General features: G+C 34.4%; 1 long non-coding RNA gene across 50 annotated transcripts; it reads right to left on the reverse strand.

Annotated features, from left to right (window-relative positions):
• Positions 1-885: 885 nt before the first annotated feature.
• Positions 886-6,220, reverse strand: LOC127874240 (uncharacterized). 50 transcript variants are annotated; one of them, XR_008046795.1, is made up of 10 exons: positions 6,020-6,220; positions 5,800-5,975; positions 5,624-5,667; positions 5,492-5,579; positions 5,228-5,447; positions 5,008-5,183; positions 4,832-4,875; positions 4,700-4,787; positions 4,479-4,566; positions 886-4,434 (listed from the first exon to the last, which is right to left on the reverse strand). It is a non-coding gene; the product is annotated as an uncharacterized LOC127874240 (long non-coding RNA). The 50 variants fall into 50 exon arrangements; XR_008046742.1 differs by lacking the exon at positions 4,479-4,566 and having other exon boundaries at positions 4,700-4,875; positions 4,964-5,183; positions 5,800-5,843; positions 5,888-5,975; XR_008046812.1 differs by lacking the exon at positions 4,479-4,566 and having other exon boundaries at positions 4,700-4,875; positions 4,964-5,183; positions 5,228-5,271; positions 5,316-5,447.
• Positions 6,221-6,885: the final 665 nt, after the last annotated feature.

Genomic DNA, 6,885 nt, shown 5'->3' on the forward strand with positions numbered 1-6,885 from the left:
ACTCTATAGTAGTTTATTCAGTATTCATATTCTTACAAGTCTGTGCGATTGCGCAGGCCTGGCTGAAGCTACGTTGGGATCATATTGCATAAGATCAATTTTTGCATGACCCGTGTACAAATCTCATCGCGTCTTATAAATAGAACATCTAAGCACAATACTTGCGGATAGAATAGTGAATTCACCTTGTGTTGTTTATAGCATACTGGTAAATGTCCGTAGACTATTTTGACTTGCATACGTCACACATGCGTGGTTAGATAATTAAACGATTTTCCTTCTACATGTATCATGGGCACTCTACTATTAGGTAGTTCTGTCTCACAATACAAGACAAATGGCATTTACCGATAGGTTTTCGTCAATTTCTTTCCCTAAAATTCGTGTTATTTGATATATTGAAAACAATACTGTGTTATCAACAGAGAGTAGTCTGCATTTGCTAATTTTGCCTTGACCAAAAGCATGTAGATATTCTGACGACATGACTTCGTCAGCATCAAATTGCATCACAGCAGTTATCAAATTTAAAGCTTTACCAGCATGATTTTGTAAAATTATCATGTGTGACGACGTCTCAATAACGTCTCTGTCACCATGATGAAAAGTGTGCATACGTCTGAGTGATGTCTCATTGAACGATTTCCTTATAAACGTTACATGAAGTATTGACTGCATGCAAAGACGATGGTGTGCTCAAGTCTTAATCCTGTCATTGTTACCATTTTCACCCAAGAGACCCCTGCAACCTTAATACTTTACCTGAGGAATCCAAAATATCCAAACGATACTTAACCTCCAAGAACGCCAATCACAATGTGAAATTTGAAAGCTCTATAGTGTGCAAGAACAAACTTGGATCAGCAAAAACACATCACTAACATAAACATGTATATCTCTTTAAGTCACATACACTATATTATTTCCATAACAAATTCAATGTTTAAGCAATAACTTGTACACTAAATAAATGCAACATTTTGCACATAGAGACCCTCATAACCATACCATTTCTTAAAGATAATTCAGATCCAAATTATTTTAAAAAGATAGTTCATGCATATCGCATGCATGACATATCTTGCGTGGAGTTCTGTCTAACATTGTTTAACAGCAATCTTTTTCCCAGCTACTCTGCAGTTAAATGTTTACTGCCATCTTTCAAGATGTCAACATTAAGTTTCTAACCTTCAAGCAAACAATGTTTTCCCTACCGCACATTCAAAGAAATATTCACGAATAAAGTCATGGGAAGTGCCCATATAAAAAATCAATAAATAGTGTTGATTTATTAGCACTAAATATTATGTATGAAACTTAAATTAACAGATAACCTGGATATAGTTAAGATAAATATTTTAACATTCTTAAAGTACTATTTGCAGTAATTTAAGGACTGTGAAGAAATAAGTAAGACATTGGCACACACAAATATGCAATACATAAGAGTCTTTAAAGGGGCCTTTTCACAGATTTTGGCATTTTTTTAACTTATTCATTAAATGCTTTATATTGATAAATGTAAACATTGGATCATAAAAGCTCCAGTAAAAAATCAAGAAAAAAAAATAAAAAAATGAAAAGAACATTGCCCGGAGCAGGTTTCGAACCAGTGACCTCTGGAGTCCTGCCAGAGTCCTGAAGTAAAAACGCTTTAGCCTACTGAGCTATTCCGCCGAGTACAAATTCCTGACGTATTTTATACATTATATAAGCAATCTTCGTAGTTTCACAAAATTTAACGACAAAAACAGAACTCTCCAAATTATTCAATCGTTTCGCGTTGCAACGCTTTATAATTTTTAGGTTTTAAAATCGTCAAAAGATGCATATAATGGCTATATTAGAGCATGGTTAATGTTCAGTATTACTGTTTCCTCACAAATATCATAACTAAAACGAAAACTTACGAATCTGAAACAACTTTTTTCAATTTTGTCAATTTACCAAAGCGTGAAAAGATCCCTTTAATCAATATGATGTGCACAAGCAATTTAAAAAAGGCATCTAAGCAGTGTATATACACCCTATATTTACGAATGCACAATGCTTATTTGGAATGGATGACAATATTAACACATTATTGTAAAAATTACATCTTAAAGTATTAATTAAGTTCAATACTAATATGAGTGTATGGTAACAATTGTTTGTTATGCATTCAAATGCGCAATACGCAAAATGTAATTTTATTTTCTATGAATCAATATGATTTATTTGAAACATTTCACACAATTAACAAACATCAAGCTATTTTCAGCTGTTAAGCAACAGAACAATTATGTTTCATGCATTCAATTACAGTTCAATATTAACAATCACATTTTTAAGGAAATATGGTCTAATGGTCGAGTGGAACAAACTGTTACACAAATAGTAAACTGCCGCTATCATCAGCTGTATATATAGTATATTCTTATAATGTATAATATAAATACAAGTACAATATGATTGCTACAATTTTCACATGTCTTAAAAAGACATTTTGAGCAGAACATTTCCTTTATCGTCGCAATTGCAAAACTGTAAGAATTGTATGGACAACTAAATTTTATGATTTGAAATAAATGACATTATATTTTTATTACACATGTTATGTAACACTGAGTATCATATTGTACCATAGCTATTAATTCATTAAACAGACGTATATTAGTTTAGTAAGTATTCCACAAAATCCCAATACAAACTGATAGCTGAGAATAAAGAGTGTCATATATTTAATAACTGTATGAATGTACTTGTTATGTTGAGAGATGAACAAAAACATTATCTAACAACGGATACAACTTTGTTTTTCAAGCAACAACATCCCTATATCTTACGTACAAAGAGAGACAATTCAATTATTGACAAGTGTTAGCATGTTAAATCACTCTCGCTTGATTTGCAATTGACTGATTTCCAAGTAGTATATATTAATTTTTCTTAAGATAATGCAAAACAAAGTTATACCAATCTTTCAATAGTTGCTTAACTTTATTTAATGAAAAGCATTACATATACTAGTAACAAGATGTTCCTCTTGTCTAAAGGATATTTGCCTCTTCAGAATGTGTTGTTCTGTATCATTAAGAAAGTTTTAAATGAGCATTCCCACAAGCAATGTTTTTTTATTATCTGGCACCTAAAAGATGTACATGATGAAAATTGTTAGTACAAATAAATGTTAACAGTGAAAATCAAAATGGCAACAATAAACGCATGATTTACATTGCAAATACAATCATTTCGCAATCGCTCTATATACAAGTGACAAATGTACTGACCGATATATACAGTGATCACTAATTATTGGTCAAGTTAATCTGGTCGTCTAAATGCCTATACACAAACATATAAACCATAATAAACTTTACAAAAACAAAAAAATAATTATCATAACTTTGCCCATTATTCCTACACCTCATATTTTCGTTTTTAAATACAAAGTTTCAAAACAAATAGAGCATTTTAAGCAACACAAAAGTCATTCTTAAATCATATTCATGCAAATTAATAAATAACTGGTCGTAAATACATAATAGACAATTTAAGGAAGATTAAATGATTTTGTCTAAAATTAATCAATATTTTCAAGAAATAGTAAGACAATAAACAATATTCTTGATAAAAACCTGACACCAATGGGCACACTTAAGAGTATCAAAGTCATAGCATCAACATTCTCCATCTGGCTAAACAATTCTTGTAACTACCACCTCTATATTACAGGTTAAGCAACAAAAAACTGAAGCATGTCTCATAATATGAAAATAATACATTTCTTTAAATTTTGTCAAAGTTACCAGCATCATTTAAACAGCTTTGACAAATGTTAAAATCAACATTCATAGACATATATTTACTAACATTATATTTTCCTTAACATTTCCAAAATAAAATGTCATTATACAGACACAGTAATTGGATAGACTTGTTAATTTTGCGCTTAAAATACTATTTTACATTATTGCTTTTATCAAGTAATCTTAATCTTATTATATTTAAATATAGTTATTTAATGCCTTCAACATAAAATGACTGACAGCATCATAGTTCCAATAAAACATGAACTATTGTTTTTCTTTGAACACAACTTGGATGGTCACATGAAAGCATTGCTGGCCACAAGACTTTCTGGCTTTCCAATTTTTGTTGTGATTTGTCACTATGCGATTTCTGTCTGAATCAAGTCACTAATTGTCCACGTGTCCCAATTTCAAAGATGAGACCTTCAATTGTACATGTTCACACCAGACATGGGGTATGTAGAGACCTTCAATTGTACATGTTCACACCAGACATGGGGTATGAAGAGACCTTCAATTGTACATGTTTTCACCAGACATGGGGTAAGTAGAGACCTTCAATTGTACATGTTCACACCAGTCATGGGGTATGTAGAGACCTTCAATTGTACATGTTCACACCAGACATGGAGTATGTAGAGACCTTGAATTGTACATGTTCACACCAGACATGAGGAATGTAGAGACCTTCAATTGTACATGTTCACACCAGACATGAGGTATGTAGAGACCTTCAATTGTACATGTTCACACCAGACATCGGGTATGTAGAGACCTTCAATTGTACATGTTTTCACCAGACATGGGGTAAGTAGAGACCTTCAATTGTACATGTTCACACCAGTCATGAGGTATGTAGAGACCTTCAATTGTACATGTTCACACCAGACATGGAGCATTGTAGAGACCTTCAATTGTACATGTTCACACCAGACATGGGGTATGTAGAGACCTTCAATTGTACATGTTCACACCAGACATGGGGTATGTAGAGACCTTCCATTGTACATGTTCACACCAGACATGGAGTATGTAGAGACCTTCAATTGCACATGTTCACACCAGACATGGAGTATGTAGAGACCTTCAATTGTACATGTTCACACCATACATGGGATATGTAGAGACCTTCAATTGTACATGTTCACACCATACATGGGATATGTAGAGACCTTCCATTGTACATGTTCACACCAGACATGGAGTATGTAGAGACCTTCAATTGTACATGTTCACACCAGACATGGAGTATGTAGAGACCTTCAATTGTACATGTTCATACCAGACATGGGGTATGTAGAGACCTTCAATTGTACATGTTCACACCAGACATGAGGTATGTAGAGACCTTCAATTGTACATGTTCACACCAGACATGGAGTATGCAGAGACCTTCAATTGTACATGTTCACACGAGACATGGAGTATGCAGAGACCTTCAATTGTACATGTTCACACCAGACATGGAGTATGCAGAGACCTTCAATTGTACATGTTCACACCAGACATGGGGTATGTAGAGACCTTCAATTGTACATGTTCACACCAGACATGGAGTATGTAGAGACCTTCAATTGTACATGTTCACACCAGACATGGAGTATGCAGAGACCTTTAATTGTACATGTTCACACCAGACATGGAGTATGTAGAGACCTTCAATTGTACATGTTCATACCAGACATGGGGTATGTAGAGACCTTCAATTGTACATGTTCACACCAGACATGAGGTATGTAGAGACCTTCAATTGTACATGTTCACACCGGACATGGGGTACGTAGAGACCTTCAATTGTACATGTTCACACAAGACATGGAGTAAGTAGAGACCTTCAATTGTACATGTTCACACCAGACATGAGGTATGTAGAGACCTTCAATTGTACATGTTCACACCAGACATGGGGCATGTAGAGACCTTCAATTGTACATGTTCACACCGTACATGGGGTACGTAGAGACCTTCAATTGTACATGTTCACACAAGACATGGAGTAAGTAGAGACCTTCAATTGTACATGTTCACACCAGACATGAGGTATGTAGAGACCTTCAATTGTACATGTTCACACCAGACATGGGGCATGTAGAGACCTTCAATTGTACATGTTCACACCAGACATGAGGTATGTAGAGACCTTCAATTGTACATGTTCACACCAGACATGGAGTATGTAGAGACCTTCAATTGTACATGTTCTCACCAGACATCGAGTATGTAGAGACCTTCAATTGTACATGTTCACAGCAGACATGGAGTATGTAGAGACATTCAATTGTACATGTTCACACCAGACACAGGGTATGTAGAGACAAGCACATCTTAAACAGCCTTTATATCTCTGAGCTTTTTCGGTATGGGGTTAATATGATAACAACGGTAGCAGCAGGCTGTCTTTCTGATTTGCTGGTTTGATTTCGTCAAGGTACGTCTGAAAAAAGAAAAATTCATAACAGTTAATGTCAGTTGTTCATTGTATGTGTTACGGATGATAAACAAGAACAAAAATAGCACTTTTATACATTGAGTTACATGAAAAGTTAAACATAACCACTTTATTACCAACTAACTATTAATCTTACCATCAATCAGGAAATATGGGTTGATATTCGAGAAACATACATTTCTTCCATTGGAAAAATATCACCTTATCATTTATAACAATAAGACAGGGCCAACTAGCCAATAGCAAATAAAACGTGCTGGAGAAGAGTTTTACTGAGATGTATGTGTGAGGTAGGCAAAAGGCAACCGATGCAACCACAATTTACTTTTGACTGAAAACTTCACTACTATAAAATAAATGAACCAATACTAGAGCTTTGTCACGGACGTGACAAATACCCCCACATGCCGCATTGACACAGGTTATTTTGCATGTTGTCTTCACAAAAAAGCGCACACCATGATCAATGTTTAAAACGCACTAAGTGACCCCGTGACCTAGTTTTTGACCCAGCAAGGCCCATGTTCGAACTTGAACTAAACATCATATAGCTACAACTTCTGACAAAGTTTGGTGAAGCTCTGATGAAAACTACTTGAACAACTAAAAACTAATAATAATGCTGTAATACGTGATCAAAACGAA

Source organism: Dreissena polymorpha, chromosome 1 (assembly GCF_020536995.1).
Source record: "Dreissena polymorpha isolate Duluth1 chromosome 1, UMN_Dpol_1.0, whole genome shotgun sequence".
In the NCBI taxonomy this organism is placed as follows: domain Eukaryota; kingdom Metazoa; phylum Mollusca; class Bivalvia; order Myida; family Dreissenidae; genus Dreissena; species Dreissena polymorpha.